The 15879-nt window shown below is 40.1% G+C and overlaps 1 pseudogene; it reads right to left on the bottom strand.

Annotated features, from left to right (window-relative positions):
- The window catches only part of LOC139448708 (uncharacterized), a 40575-nt pseudogene extending 25738 nt beyond the window's left edge, over positions 1 to 14837 (bottom strand).
- Positions 14838 to 15879: the final 1042 nt, after the last annotated feature.

The following is a 15879-nucleotide window of genomic DNA, read 5'->3' as shown; positions in this document are numbered from 1 at the left end:
TGTACCTCTGTCCGTAGGTGGCTCACAGACAGCTCCAGACAATCATTTTCCACATCCGCATCAGATGACACCGTGTTCCGGATTTCATCTGTAGGTGACAGTAATTTGATGCAAACCCGGTTTTCGGACCGCTATCAACCTGATCCCAACGCAAGATGGCGCTCCGGTTGAAGGAAGTAGTGCCATAAATGGGATAGCTGTAACCCGACATTGTCGTAATTGGCGGGGAAAATGTCGTCTGCTCTAATTGCTTGTCATTACACATGTGGCAGGGGATTAGCCAGGTTTTCCCGCCAAACTAATGCCTACGTGGAGTAGGAGCATCGTTGCAGCATATTGGATGTAGAGCATCCATAGGATATCCAGTCATAAATAAACTCGAATTAGAGACAAAATTCAATGAAGTTGAATCTGGCGGACTTCACAGACGGAAGTTGAACAACACTATTGAAAATCGTTTAGTTTTGAATAGAGGGAGGAATAAAAATATATAAAATTTATAAAAATAAATTCAAATCATTAAATTGCTCGAGGTTGCTGAAGCTTCACGTGCATATTTTTAATTTGCATGAGTTAATATTTGGTGATGCCTTGAATAAAAAAAATCAAAGTAATGGAGATGATGAAGGGGATATAACTCGTACGGGTAATTTAATCCAAGGGAGATAATGCCACAACTGGGCGGATAACTGGGCAAGTAATTTTGACAATTTCACTTTCACCTTAAATTGACTTATAACAATTATACGGGCAACTTTGTGGTTGTGCCCTGGCACTCCAACCAAGAGTATGTGTACTAACTGCCAGGAGTGTTTGATAAAATAGTGATCTCAGGCATTTTGTGCTTTTCATAATTGTCAGTAACTAAATATTAATCTAAGTCTGGATTAGAACTTTGTTTAGGCCATCAACTATCTTGTTGCAATAGAGCAATAATGAGTTGGTGTTGACTCCAGATTTAAAACCTTTTCCTAATTTCCCACCCCACTCCATGACCCCATTAAGCATCCCCTTACCCCCTTTCTGACCTCATTCCGCTTCTGAGGGGTCACAGAGTGTAATGAAAATTGACGAACGTCCAAATTACAGGTAAGGTCACCAAGGTAAGCCAAGCAGACGACATTTGAAAGACGGGCAGACGACAATACGGCATCACATTTACCTGACGACTCTCAATGAAAATGCTAAATTGAGAGTGACTAGGAATTGTAAAGAACGGCCCCAGTCCTAATGCGTCCGCATGAAACCAATAATCCCAGCGCATTTTAGTCGCGCTGCTTCGTTATTGTGGCGTCCATTGTGACTTGGGAGATGTATAGAAGAGAGTGTTGATATTATCGACGATAATCATTAGGCCCCTACAATAGTCGCATTGAGGCAGATATTAAATACACAACTAATCCGTTAATATTAAATTCTCCCTATATCTACGAGAGGGAATATTTCTAACGAACGCTGGTCGGCAATTTAACTTAGTATTATGAAAAAAGGAATTATTTCATCCTAAATCCGTGGAATACAATCACAATGGTTATCATCACACTACGATGAAAGAAACGCAACCGAGAATGTCACCATTGCAGCATATGTAATACTCTTTTGTACAGAAGTATAATTATGATATTGTATGAAACTCGTTATTCAACCCGGGAATCATCTGAATACACTCACAACAACTAACTCCTGTTAATGAATTAATTTCGATTTCTCTAGCAATAATCGTGCAACCAGTGAAATGATTGAAATTCTATATTATGCTGTTTTTATATGGTAGAAACAGCTTGGCACAATGGCGGATGGAAACAACTGCTATTTATGACCATATGAAGCACGACGTCCATGCAATATTAAAGACTTAGTAGAATTATCTGTGCGTTGAGTATTTAATTAAACAAATGTGCACTGATAGAGTCTAGTGAAACTAACGTTCAATTAAGCTCCACTTCTAAATAGCGATTCTACGACATGCAAAGTATCAAATATTTGTCGATGGTGTTACCGGACCTTGACCGAATTATTATTGATCATGCCACCTTGATACAGTTAGAATATTATTGAGAGCGACGTAAAACAACATTCACCCATTCATCCACCCATCCCTCCACTCACTCACTCACAAACACATACACTCAGGTGTCGTTGACGACAGATAACCTTCGTCGTGAACTATTAAGGTCTTTGATTTTATAGAAACATAGAAAAAAAGTCAGTGAGAATCGTTTCATTCGGCTTTTTCCAATATTCAAGCAGAATATGCAGGTATGCTTTACCACCCTTACGGTCACCCCCCCCCCCCCCCCCCCCCCCCCCGTCAACACAGTGGAGAGTGAGTGAGTGAAAGGGTGAGGGAATCGAACGTTTTAACCGCCCACCCTCCCTACCCTGCTTGACAGTCTAGTAATATGGTTGCCTCGAGGGTAAAGTGTTTCATTCCTACAGAAACGCACAACGTGAAGCATATAGTCTGTGTCCCCCGTCTCGATATGGCTACATTATTGCTAAAAGCTGTTAAAAACCAAGCTCAGTTTCTGTTTAAAACACCTGAACACAAAACCCTGTTTAACATTAAATTACAAAACAAACAATAAAGCTTTTCGTATCCTTCACTTATCATATGACATGTAATATTCATTTGTGTAAATTGAAACTATTTATTGACTTTACACTTATTAATGATGATACTGAGAATTAGTCTGCTATTTCAGCTCCTATGTAATTGACGGAGAACGTAAATTCGACTTCACATATCGCCAGCCCCGCTGAGGTTGATGAAAACAAAGCGATACACCGATTTTACAACCTAACAATCCTTATTTTCACAGGTAAATAAGGGCGATCCCGCATCCATCGAAATATGAGTATCGGTCTGGGCAAATGATATTTTCCCGGTCGCATATTCCAGGAGAGACTTAGCAAAGCCGTGCATCACTGCCTTCGAACAATACCTCTACGTGAAGGCTTTTAAATATTTAACCGAGGGATAATGGGAGCTAAATGCATTCCTAAGCCTCTCTCCCTACCTGCCTGTTTCTATTAAATATAATCTATAATCACATCCCGGGCAGGGCAGGTAACAATCAACTGAAACAATGCCAACGGAGCGTCTTGTTAAGGACGGATCACATCAACCAAATGTCAAAAACTGACCGGAAAATAGCTTTCCTTTTGTTGACGCACAATTAAGCCAACGCCAAATATGAACCATATAATATTAATGGATTAAACTCAGCGTTCGTTTTTGTGGAACTATTTAGTAATTAACATACGAAACATCAACTATTGTAGAAGACAAAGACAGTCGTGTCAATATAGAATTTCTGGTGATGATAAGTGCGTGTGGCAGGGTGATTGTGTACAAGGACAATTGTTGAAGTCTAAATTAGCTAACAAAGCTATTGTCACGATAAACGAGTACAATTAATCTGCGAGTTAGTGGGATTCATTATGAATCATGCATTATGAAACTGTTGAGGAACAGTGAATAATTCTAATTGCGAAATACTACAGAGAAACCGTGAAATTAATTCCCTTATGGATGACTATAAGCAACAGCGATGGGTTACAATAGCAACCCCGTGAATATTCTTTATCCTATTGTGTACCGTTATCACTGAACAGTGAATTGTAATTGCAACAGTGTGATGGTATGAGTGACGGCAAATGAATACAATTGTCGTATGGTTCGCATTGAAAACAAAAGGCCATCGTAAAACTACTCGTCAACAAATAGCACCTGCGTAATAGTGATCAAATCGATATTTTTTTATTGTCAGCAAGGCGCTAAATTCAAAAGTATAGTTCTCTTTTTCACTCGAAATATCTACAATAGAATCAAATCGAGCGTTCGGGAGCAGTGTTTGAGACTTCGAAAGTCACGATATGAACTTTTACATGTTATCTATTGTTAAAGGTAAGATTTAATGTTAAAAAATTGTATATAGTTAACAAGTAACTAAAATAAGACATTGTTTCAGTTGATGTGACATTAGTGAGAATCTCAAACTAAAGGAATTACGATATTTATCTGACTTGGAACGTTTGACACAAAGATGCAATGTTTATGTCGTTATGATATTCGTTTTTATTGTGTCTTAAATGTACCTTTTGTTGATGAAAGTTAACATCCATTAAGCATGAATCGCTTAGTTGTACGTTTTGACTTCTCCGAACGTTCATAAAGGGCACTGAAAGTCTACATGGAGGAAATGGGAATTTCCCAGTGTGTATTCGTGTCTATCAAAACTATCTTAGCGCTACGACTATCGTAAATGGTTTTATCGAGGTTACGACATTCGTAGCACTAAGATTACTTTATGGTAAGGAACCAAGTTTTCCGTTCCACTGTGGTAAACAGATTACTTCAACCCCAGAGAATAACCAGTCTAGATTATCTGCTGAAACAGATTCCATTGGGCGTAATAGGCAAGTTGTGGTGAAAATTATATGACACGATCGCTGAAAATCGCTAAAAAGGGTAAGCCTGTCCTGCACTAACGATGGAGTCTTATGTGATTGTTTTAGAATGGGAGTTACGCTTGTATTAATGCTAAGATGGCGTTGTGGAACGGGCCCTGGGCAGGAGATCGACTCCAGACCAAGACGATGCTGGACCTCGTTCCAGAAAGCGATCGTGGCGCGGAGGTGATCGCAACTCCCATATTAGACGTACGACTGTCGTAGCGCAACGAACGCTTTAAGAACGGGGCCCAGTTCATAGCAGATAGCATTGGGTTCGATTCCAGACCAAGTCCATGACGGACCCCGTTCCACAAAGCGATCGTAGCGCGGAGGTGATCGCAACTCCCATTCTAGACTTACGACTGTCGTAGCGCAACAATGGCTTTGTGAACGGGGCCCAGGTCACAGCAGACAACATTGGGATATGGTAACCATTGGCATTTTCATGTGTTTTGATTGCTCTCGCATTCTCATTCGGAGCTAACAGGGTGCTTCTCTGCCGGCATAAATTGTGTTCATTTGATATTCATTATCCAATGACGACCTATGTTATTGTGAAAACAAGCCCGAGGATTTCATCGTCTTGATATTCGTAGATAAAGCTAGAATCTAATCCTTCGTCCCAAGGGCTCTATTAGGCAACCTGGCATTGTCGTCTGCCGACACGCCATTGTCGTCTGCTCGCTAATTACAAATGGCCGCCAAGGAATCCTTGAGCAGGTGAGGCAACGTAGGCGCAACAGGACACTCGCGTTGCCTATCTAACCGACTTCATAAGATGCGAGAAGAAACACCCCTAATCCCTAATCATTATACCGTCCTCCGTGTCTGGCATAGGTGATAGTTTCCTTCAGATGTTGGACGAGACGATGATGGAGATCCTGCACCAAATTATTTGACTCCTCGGGGGTATTATCCTTGCACTGCCGGAACAGCGAGGAATAACAAACATAATATGTTCCATTACCCGAAACTCGTCGTTTAGTAATATCAGTATCACAAAAAACTTCAAAATTTGAACCGACTCTTGTTTCGTTTGGTGTTAGAATACTAAATACATTTTTTGAAATATGCGGTTTCGGGTTCGTTTTTGTTCTAATATGCCTCAATGCCTTACGTTACAAAAGAAACATTTTCAAATAAGATTTTATGGACACGCGTGTAGCATTTACAATACATGTGCGTGGGGTGTGGGGTATGAGTTGTGGGGTGTGGGGTATGAGTTGTGGGGTGTGGGGTATGAGCTGTGGGGTGTTGGGTGTGTGGTGTGGGGTACTAGTCGTGTGGTGTGATTGTGGGGTATGAGTTGTGGGGTGTGTTGTGTGTGGTATGAGTTGTGTGTGGTGTGGGGTATGAGTTGTGGGGTGTGTGGTGTGGGGTATGAGTTGTTTGGTGTGTGGTGTGGGGTATGAGTTGTGTGGTGTGTGGTGTGTGGTGTGTGGTGTGGGGTATGAGTTGTGTGGTGTGGGGTGTGAGGTATGAGTTGTGTGGTGTGTGGTGTGGGGTATTAGTGGTGAGGTGTGTGGTGTGGGGTATGAGTTGTGTGGTGTGTGGTGTGTGGTGTGTGGTGTGGGGTATGAGTTGTGTGGTGTGGGGTGTGAGGTATGAGTTGTGTGGTGTGTGGTGTGGGGTATGAGTGGTGAGGTGTGTGGTGTGGGGTATAAGTTGTGGGGTGTGGGGTATGAGTGGTGGGGTGTGGGGTGTGGGTAGCATTGAAGGGGTGACACTGTTCATTTTCTTTCTCCGACAGCCGAAATGTTTTTGGCCACACTTTTGTCCTGAACATCTAGCATGTCCATTTATTTTTTAAACTGTTTATTTTTACAAAATTCCGGGTTAATTGCATTTAAACTAAGCATCATGTGCAATCTCACATAGCATGAGAAAACATGCACGGCAGCTGTGGTTGCTGCGGGTCGTGATGTATTGCTCAACTCGTGACTTAGATTCCGTTCACTTGTTAATAATATTTTCCGTCAGTTTATCATATCTAGAATGATATGATAACCTCATTCAAAAGTTGGGTAGTGTCCATTAATTACCTCCCACTTGTATGTGTATTTAAATAGAACAAATTGAAGTTCATAAATAATGTTGGATACAAATATGAATGTTCCAATGTGGGGACTGACATTGCGCCTCTGAGTAACTCGATTGTTTACAGCACCAACTTTGAGGAATAAAAAAAGAGATCGACAAAAAAAGTTTATTTGCAAAATACTTTCAGTCTATCCGGCCACCCGCCCCCTCCGTCAACTTACCAAAACCACAGTTATTGAAAAATATAAAATAAAGTCGGCGACCTTGAACCTGTCAACATCGCAGCATGCTGCCAAGGTTTAAAACACAATTTCTCTCCCCGTCTACGTTTTAATCAATTGGTGGTAGCTAAAAACGCTTAAGTCGTAATTAAAGAGCCTAATTATCGGAATACTTTCAGCGTGTGCGCACATGCACGTGCAGCCCATGCGGTGGGTGTGATGAGTACCGTTTCAACACGTGACGACACCTTGCCCTTTCTCGTTACCTTTCTTATTGAAGTCTGACCTCGTCTCCATAATCCAGCCGCATGTTTAATATGAAGCGATGCCAATTCCAATTCACGAAAAGAATCGACCAAGCGACGCATTAGCAAGTTTCAATACACCGCCTCGTCACATTCTCTCCAAGTGTGTCTCCACGGGTTCAGGGTAGACTTGGCTCAGGAATGGCGCAAACGGGACTCAGGCACTTGTCTGCTTAATATTTCATGGCAATCTTTTCAACACTGTCAGCAAAGGCAAAATAAAAGCAACAATGGAGCTCAGTTATCAAGCTGCCCAGTGTCAAAGAGCCATTGATACAAGGGGACATCACGTCAATGGCCAAAATCGTTACAAGAACATCGCGGCAATATCGTGCTCATAAACAATGCGGCCCCTCCACGCTTCTAAACAACTTAGATCCCTTAAGAGCTTGCCAGTGTTATTTTCTATGCAGTACGCGATGGATCCTGTGTTTAGATCTTTCTCTTCTATGTCCTTCTCGGAAATAGGGTGTTAAAGAGGAAATAAAATCTACCTTTGAGCTTGAACAATTTACGATATTTGCAAGACGATGCTTGTCAAGATGGGTGTTTTCAGGTTTGAAGGAGTTTCGAGTATAGTACCTTGCTCAGACTGAAATCGCGTGAAAGACATTACAATTTAAAACTTCAAAATTCTTAACATACAGCTTACGATAAAAAAATGAAATCATGTGACAACTTTATTTCGAGCTTCGGGTTGAATCTTCCGGATTAGTGATACCATTAAATTGAAATTGGAAAACATCAATAAAGTAACACATGTTTCAAATACATGTCAGCATGGTGCCTTTAGTTGCCACTACAAAAATGTTCATTTCGTTTCGTATCTAATTTAATTACGGCATTCAAGCATGTCTGTTCCACCGGGTAAACATAAAAGTAGAACCGCCTTCGAAGTGGAACGAAGAGTAATGGTTGCACAGCTGTGACACTCCGCTAGTAATCACAACTAACTGGTAAAACTAGCCAACTGAAAATGTGGCAAACTCTGAAAAACTGATCGATAAGTGCACTTTTATTTCACCGATGCCCTTAATATTCCGCATCGGGCAAACTACACCAGCATCTACACCGTGCCCTCAAATACTTCTTATGTATATGCGAAGATGTCTCGATTGCGTGATCGTAATTTGAAATAAAGCAAAAGTGAACGCAATATTTAAGTTGATGTATGACTATTGTGAGACGAATGCTAGTTGCTAAATTACACGTGATTATGTGAAATTAGCGAGGTGCGTCCGACAATATAATTTGTATCTTTCACCGGACAATCGATGAAATATGAACGGAGGAAATTCGAGCGTTTAAGTCCTCAAGAGCAAGAGATTGTTTCTGACGATAGTTACAGCCTTGGTGACAGCGTGTAATTAGCCACTTTGTAATTAAACGTTTATCCCGTCATTATTAATTCCTTGTCAAACGGGGCATTCAGTTTCGCCAAGATTTGTCGCCTTTTTATACGCTCAGGCATGGTGAATAATTTGTAAAAAACATCCAACTTAATGCTGATAATACGTCACCTTAATGTAGGGCATAGGCATGAAGTGCATTTACTGTGTTATCAAAATGACGTAATTAGATCTGGATGAATCAAAATAAAAGTGAATTGACAATGCCTCTTTAATCTTTCTATATAAATGCTCGGTGGTATTACATAAATGAAAAGTTAATGGCCCATGGTACCTGAAATCTTAATTTACTATATTTACATTTACCTGCATAGATCCAAATGTAAACTTTAACAATTTACCTGTGCTTATTGTTAGGGGCAATTCCTTTCCCCCATCAATAGGCATTATACAAATCATCGTTCGTTTTAACTATTGTCATATACAAGTTTTATATTTTAAGTCTGTTGTTGTTCTTTCGTAAATCAAGCCACTCAATTAATTGCACCGGCGGATCACATTAACTATCAGTTGAGATACGCTGGATGCCCTCAGGACGTGTGGTATGACCACAAATGTGATGTAAAATTACAAAGTATTAGAAATACATTTCCAGAGATTAAACAAACTCTGTAATGGAATAATGACTTGAAATCCCACTCGTTATTTTTGTCTGAGGGTTGTGCAAGAGGATTACTACTAATCTAGCGCCGAAACAAGCGAGACGTGAAAAACCGCGCAGTTTGTATAAAGAAGAAAGGGAAAAGAAGTTATCCTTGCCAAAGGCACTTTTTGAACACGGGTAATGAGAGAGGGACTTAAAACAAGGCCATCGTGAAAGGTGAACTGTCTTAAAGGGTAGTATCAAGGTATAAGAGGGTGTCAGGAAACTCCAGGGGGTCGGGGTAAGGGGGAGGGGGTACGGAGGCACTGCAGGTGTGATTCTTGTCCTCCCGGTTCGTCTATTCATTCACGTTGAAGGGTTTGATGACTAGTGATCCGAGAAGACCCTCTGAGATCTGATGAATTCCAAACAGGTTGGAATTCTCTACCGGGGTGATGTTAAGAGTATTTGACAACCAACAATCGAGAATTAATATCGAAAAAGTGATCGTTTGTCACAGCATAAATACATTGGTCACACGGTCCACACGATCTTCTATATGAAACAGACGTAATGGAATAATCGTTATATATAGCTCATTCAGGATAAAATCACGATTTGAAATCTAACTTAATGTTAGCAAACTCCAAGACAATATTTTCGCAAGGAAATAAGCCAAAGTAAACGTCACACCATTAATCATATTTTGATGTGTCGAGATAGCGATGTATGTTCACATTAAGATAGATGTCGATATACATAATAATTGATCGCAAACTGACTCCAATATTAAAATGAGTCTTGATATGATTAAATGCCACAATCTGATTACATGTACATTAAGATGTTTGTCGAGATAGATAATTGTATTGCACAAACAGATTTATATTTACTTTAAGGAATATGTCGAACAGTGTTCTCAAACAGTTGTCATCACTATTTTGCCTTTTACAGACGATGGAATAGGCAGAGAGTAGAGTCTGATTATTCTCAGACGTTGACATTTTGAATTATACCTGCATTAAGATACATGTCAACATAGGCAATAATATATCACGCGTCGATTTACAAGTATATTCGCTTGGTATATGGTCGAGATAGGTAATTATATATCTTAAACTGATTTATACCGGAATTAGGATACGTGTCGAGACAGGCAATAACATATGACTTATTTAAACTCACATTATGATATATGTGGAGAGAAGAAACCTAGATCAAGAAACTGATTATTATGACATTGACAAGAAATACAAGTGTTTATTAGAAATAATCCATCTAAAAATCCTCTACCAAATTAATTGTTTCTTAATATCCGAGTTTAGCGACGTGGCAACTGGATTCTGTTTAACTGGACTACCAATAACCCATGGCTATTCTCCAGGCACCATAATGTACATGGAACTTCGTTTAAGTAATCTTGTGATTAAAAGACTAAATGGAAAATGAATATTTCAAAAATAACAAGTTACACGCACGCACCAGGTCGATGTACGTTGGGTGTTTACGCGCGACTGCGTCCATCTTACCTGAGTCACCAGGTATTTACCCCCTCCCGAGAGCCCCCCAATTACTGCCTTCAGGTTCCACAGGTGTTCGCTCTTTCGTTCTCAAACACCACCATCTTATGATGCGCTCTGACGATTGTACAGGAAATTATTATCGAAGATATTGTACAGGGAAATTTATATCAAACCAAGCGATAACATCCTTTCGGTAAATTACCTGCCAACTTTGATTCAAATATGTCAAATAAAAAGTGCAATTTACTTGTTTACTTCGCCTATTTAAGATATACGACCAATTCTTTTCAGGACATTTTTTGACGTTTCAAGTTGAGATTTTCAAGTTCTTATAGCAACAGTATTAATATTTAGAATAGGTGAGCCAAGTACATATCTTTTTGAGGAATTGGAGGAAAGAATTGTTTAAAAAGTTGAAAGAACACTGCTAAACACATTTAGTCTCTTTGACGTGAAGATGCGGGTGATTGTGTGAAAATCACCATTTGCCACATCTGACAATTTAGTTTTCGATGAATCTGAAAGAGTTGCTCTTTCGTTGTTGTCCTAAAGTTTCGAAACGGTAGTAAATAACTAACACACATTGACTAACACACGCTGACAGTAAGTTGCCACAACACCAGCAAAGCTGTGATAAGTAACGATTTGACTGGACAATTGACCTGCGTTTGCATGTGTTTGTGACGGGTGACACCGGAGGAGCAGGATATGCTTACATTTTAGCGAACAACTGGTATGATCACTACTGATAGTAATTCATAAACACATGCTGATGATATAGTCGAAATCGTACAAATGATGGCCTTTTGATTATAAAAAGGGGTGTGTCGCTTTTATTAAATGTTTTAAACATGAAAAAAACAGAAATGGATAAAGGTTACTGAAGCTGAAGTCATTGGGTTTTACAGGTAATACAATGATACATAAACAGAACTGTTTACAGGCAATACAATGGTCATATGGTTTAAGGTTCTTTTGCATTTCAATCATTGATAAAGATGAGGGAATAATGGCACCACCACACATCAACTGGTGGAAGTCAGTCCCGGGCCAGCCTTATTAGATGTTCGTGTTTATTATTTGAATTTACAGTCGGTGTTGGGAGGAGAAAGTTTGGAGTCATTTTTTGTGTAATGTTTGTAGCAGAGATTTTCGTGAGATTGTAGAAAGTGTTTTGTTGCTTTTATTTAAGGTAAATACTTAAGATAAATAAATGCAGTAAAGAGGGTTTGGGTGATCCTGGCAAAACTGGCCTGGTTAGGCTCATATTCTTCTTCTTCTTCTTCTTCTTCTACTTCTTCTTCTTCTTCTTCTTTGTAGTAGTAAGTAGCAGTATTTTGGTAAGAACCAACAACTTCTGTATGAAAAGTGTGATCATGCAGTCCACATAGTACTGAGCCCGTATAGAATACAAAAGACCATCCTTATCATCCCTTCAAAATATACCCAAATACGAACTTCTACTACATCTAGCACTGTATAAAAATGCGTGGTGTGATTGTCACTCTAATGATCTTCAAACAGACAATATGCATCTACAAAAAAGCCATTGTCTCACTGTGACAACAGTTTTATTAAAACTATCGGGAATAAAGAGTGTAATACAGTACCAATTATTCAACACACAACGAAACGTAACCAGCCGGATCCCATCGCTGGAATCCCTGCGGTGATTAATGAAATAGTATATGCGAGTGTCTTATTCAATATTAAACTCCAATGTAAATTATCCATAATATTCTCCTGCGTTTTACGCCTGAGATACGGATCTCATCCCAGGCTCACAACAACCGTTGGACAGTGATCATCATTACATTGTGGAGGCCTGTGTGCTACTGTCATGACACATTTATGGGATTTAAATCGCTAATCAATACACCGCGCAATTACGTCCACTTAAACTGTCAAGGGAGGTAACTCACAAGCACAGAGCATTGTCCTCTTTCCAGATGACTTGAACTCTTAAGTTGTCGGACTCTTGTTCTGTTCGGCTCGTGCTGTGAGGTTAGGTAGTGGTCTAGTTTGTGTGGTCTATGGATATACATGACATAAGACCAGATTAATCAGTCAGGTTCCTCACTGTTAGGAAACAAAGAAGAAAATCGCTGAAGACGAAGTTATTAAAAATATTCAAAAAAGTTCTGAACCGAAAATGACTTAATATCCCAAAATGGCTGGTAATGGAACGTAATTACATGTAGAGCTTTGGGAAGTATTTGCAGGGCAATATCAAATCTGTGTTGCTTAAATATCCTCGGGCCTTGTTGAAATCCTTCAAAGTCCAACCGAAATGAATACTTTGAACTAGAGGTCAGCTTTAAGGGCAAACAGAAAGGCTTATTATAGCTCAAGTGAAGATGAGTTCCAGAGGAATGTCTTATAAAGCTGGGCAAACATCTAACAGAATACCGGGAAGGGAAGTTAATGCTTTGGAATAAAAATTTTCGTGAAATTTCACATCTTCCATTAGGAGAGGGCCACTTCCGCTTCGAAGCGGCGGCCGCTAGGTCACGTGACCCTTCGTTGCCGCTCCACCTCTCTTCCGGATATTTCTTGATGGTATGTGAATAGATTCTTCAAAATCATTTCCTTCGTAAGAAGGGATTTCATGTAACTCTTAGAGAAATTACATCAAATCTCGGGTTAGTGTTTGTGCCCGCTTTAATTCTATCCCTGGGCTCGGCTAGAAAGGCTTCCGGGCTGCGGCCCTCTGTTAATTACTCCCCCGGCGTCTGTGACTACATTTCACATCCTTCTATCCCCCGAAAGATACTCACCCCAAATCGACACTCCGTCGGAAGCGTTTTTATCAGATATGCGAAGATGACAGAAAATATTGGCAAATTTTGGTTTTCGAAACAGAGAACATGGCTGAAAATTAGTTTGAGGGTTTTAGGCATATCCGGCTATGGGAAGAGAATCTAATGTCAGTGTATTCCACTGCTTCTCTCCGGCAACTGACACACTTCAAAGGAACCGCGACCCAGAAGTTGTTTTTTGTTGAAAATGAATTACAAAAAGTCTTTCATTGTGTAGATGTTTGCAAAAACTTCCGTTCGAAAGACAACCCCAATTTCCCACCTTAATCACTGTTGATGTAAGACGCGTAAAGAAGTAGGTCCGTGGTAGTAATTCGTTGCATATGTCACACGCGTAGGTTTGTAAAGCATGTATAATTATGTTCATAATGAAGACGAATCTTAAAGTTGAAGACGACGTTAGGTGAACGCTGATTGATCATCGCGGTTGCCGTATTTAGAAGTCTTTCCAATTAACTGTAGCGTCACGTGAAAACCGTCATTAAATCGGAGTATTTTTTATCATCTGTGACAAATAACCACGAGGCTCACGTGCATACCATGCAATATACCACATTCACGTGCATAAGGCACGGATTTGTTACGCAGAACAATTTCTTCGTGATGCACGTGCCTGTAACTGATTCAGTTTTGAAGTGTACATGTATTGCGCATTCTGACACCACGTGCAATCCGTGCTGAAGGAATTCGTTCCACAGCTCCTCCATCCAATGAAAGTCAAGACTGGTATAAATTGTGGTTTAAGTGCAATGTACCAACTATGGATATAATTATCCTGCGCAGCGTTCTCTTGAGTATTTATTATTAATACCAATTACGATAACGATATTTGTGTCTACTTTCAGAGTGATTTATAAAACAAGTCATACTCTGCGCTAAGTTATCAACCAAACCCATTGATGGGGAACATTGGCAGATCGCAACCCGAACAGCCCACAAAGGAAACCCAACGCTTGCTTGCATCGCCATTTCTTATGAATTAATAATCTGAAAACGTCAACCGACGTTGAAGCGTGACGGGAAGGTTTTAATTTATCAAGCAAAAGGTTCACTCGAGGTCTCCTTGTACCGATGCACCGTCCAACCAAGTACTGGGGTAAGCCACGCTGTAATTACACCAGTACCTGAAATTATCTGTCTTAATGCATAATTTGGAAATAGGAAGACGGGCTCACTGAACTGTGTGCTTGTGAATTGCCGTGTGTTTTCCACCCAGCGGATCTCTGGGTATCCAGGGTGGAAGGATAAGACACTGCGTACGCTTCGCTGCGCCCTTTGAGACAGGGCACAATAGGGGAATTGAGAAAAGTTGTAATCAACGTCAAAGGTGCCACTTACAAAGTGATGGAGATTGCTGCGAGATCTGACCCTTGACCTTGCCTCGTTGTCACCTGGCACAGCAGGGACCAATCGTCTTTGTTCTAGGGATCGTCACTAACTCCAGGGGGTCCATTTATTAATAGGTGGAAACTTTGGCATCGTGAGCTACCCTGTTCCCATGGAGAATGCTACCTGCCACACCGAGCTCGCTACCACAAACTTAAAGGTTTATAATTTCAAGAAAAAATGAGCTCATGTAACTATACTACAATCACTCATTCCCCCACCTGCTTAAAAAATCAACACTGGCGTTAACGCGAAGAAGTCTCTCGAACAGGTGAAAATATTAATATTTCACTAACCCACTTGGAATAAATTGTAGCAATATTTGACAAGTATCGGTAATCTTGTGGAGGAATATTTGGAAGCTGGCGGCTGCAATAATAAATGGTGAAATTCGAGTTTTGTTATTAACTTATCACAGAGAGAGGTGTTATCAAATTCAAAATGGCAAGTGTGTTTGCTGTTACGAAACCATGCATTGACCTGAAACCCAGTTGCTCAACAACAGGGGACATCGGTCATACGATAAAATGATAATAATAGCATACGTAGATAGTTATGATATTACACAACCGACATATCCCCATGGTATTATTGCACAGTCGATATGTCCCCTTATTCCTATTGGAGCCCATATTTGTCCATCTCGACATATTGTCATGCTGCTTTGCAAAGTCGACATGTCCTATTCCTACTGCAGTCAATATTTGTCCATTTTGACATATTGCCATGCTGCTATTGCAAAGTCGACATGTCCTTCTTTTCATATTGGAGTCAATATTTGTCCACCTCGACATGTTACCATGCTGATATTGCAAAGTCGACATGTCCTATTCCTATTGGAGTCGATATTTGCCCATCTCTGCATATTGTTATGCTGTTATTGCAAAGTCGACAATTTCTGCTTTTCATATTGGAGTCAATAGTTGTCCATCTCGACATGTTACCATGCTGATATTGTACATTCAACAAGTCCTCCTATTCTGTTGCAGTAAATATTCGTTAATCTCGACATAGCCTCAAGCGACCCAGTCGACATGTCCTCAATTTCGATTGAATAATCTGTTATGGAGTTATGCCATGCCGCGATGAATGTCACACACATTACATTATATAATATTATATATGTTCATATTTG

Source organism: Haliotis cracherodii, unplaced genomic scaffold (assembly GCF_022045235.1).
Source record: "Haliotis cracherodii isolate W230 unplaced genomic scaffold, xgHalCrac1.p SCAF_7, whole genome shotgun sequence".
NCBI lineage: Eukaryota > Metazoa > Mollusca > Gastropoda > Lepetellida > Haliotidae > Haliotis > Haliotis cracherodii.
The sequence above is the reverse complement of the archived record's forward strand: the minus strand, read 5'-3'. Positions and strand labels throughout refer to the sequence as shown.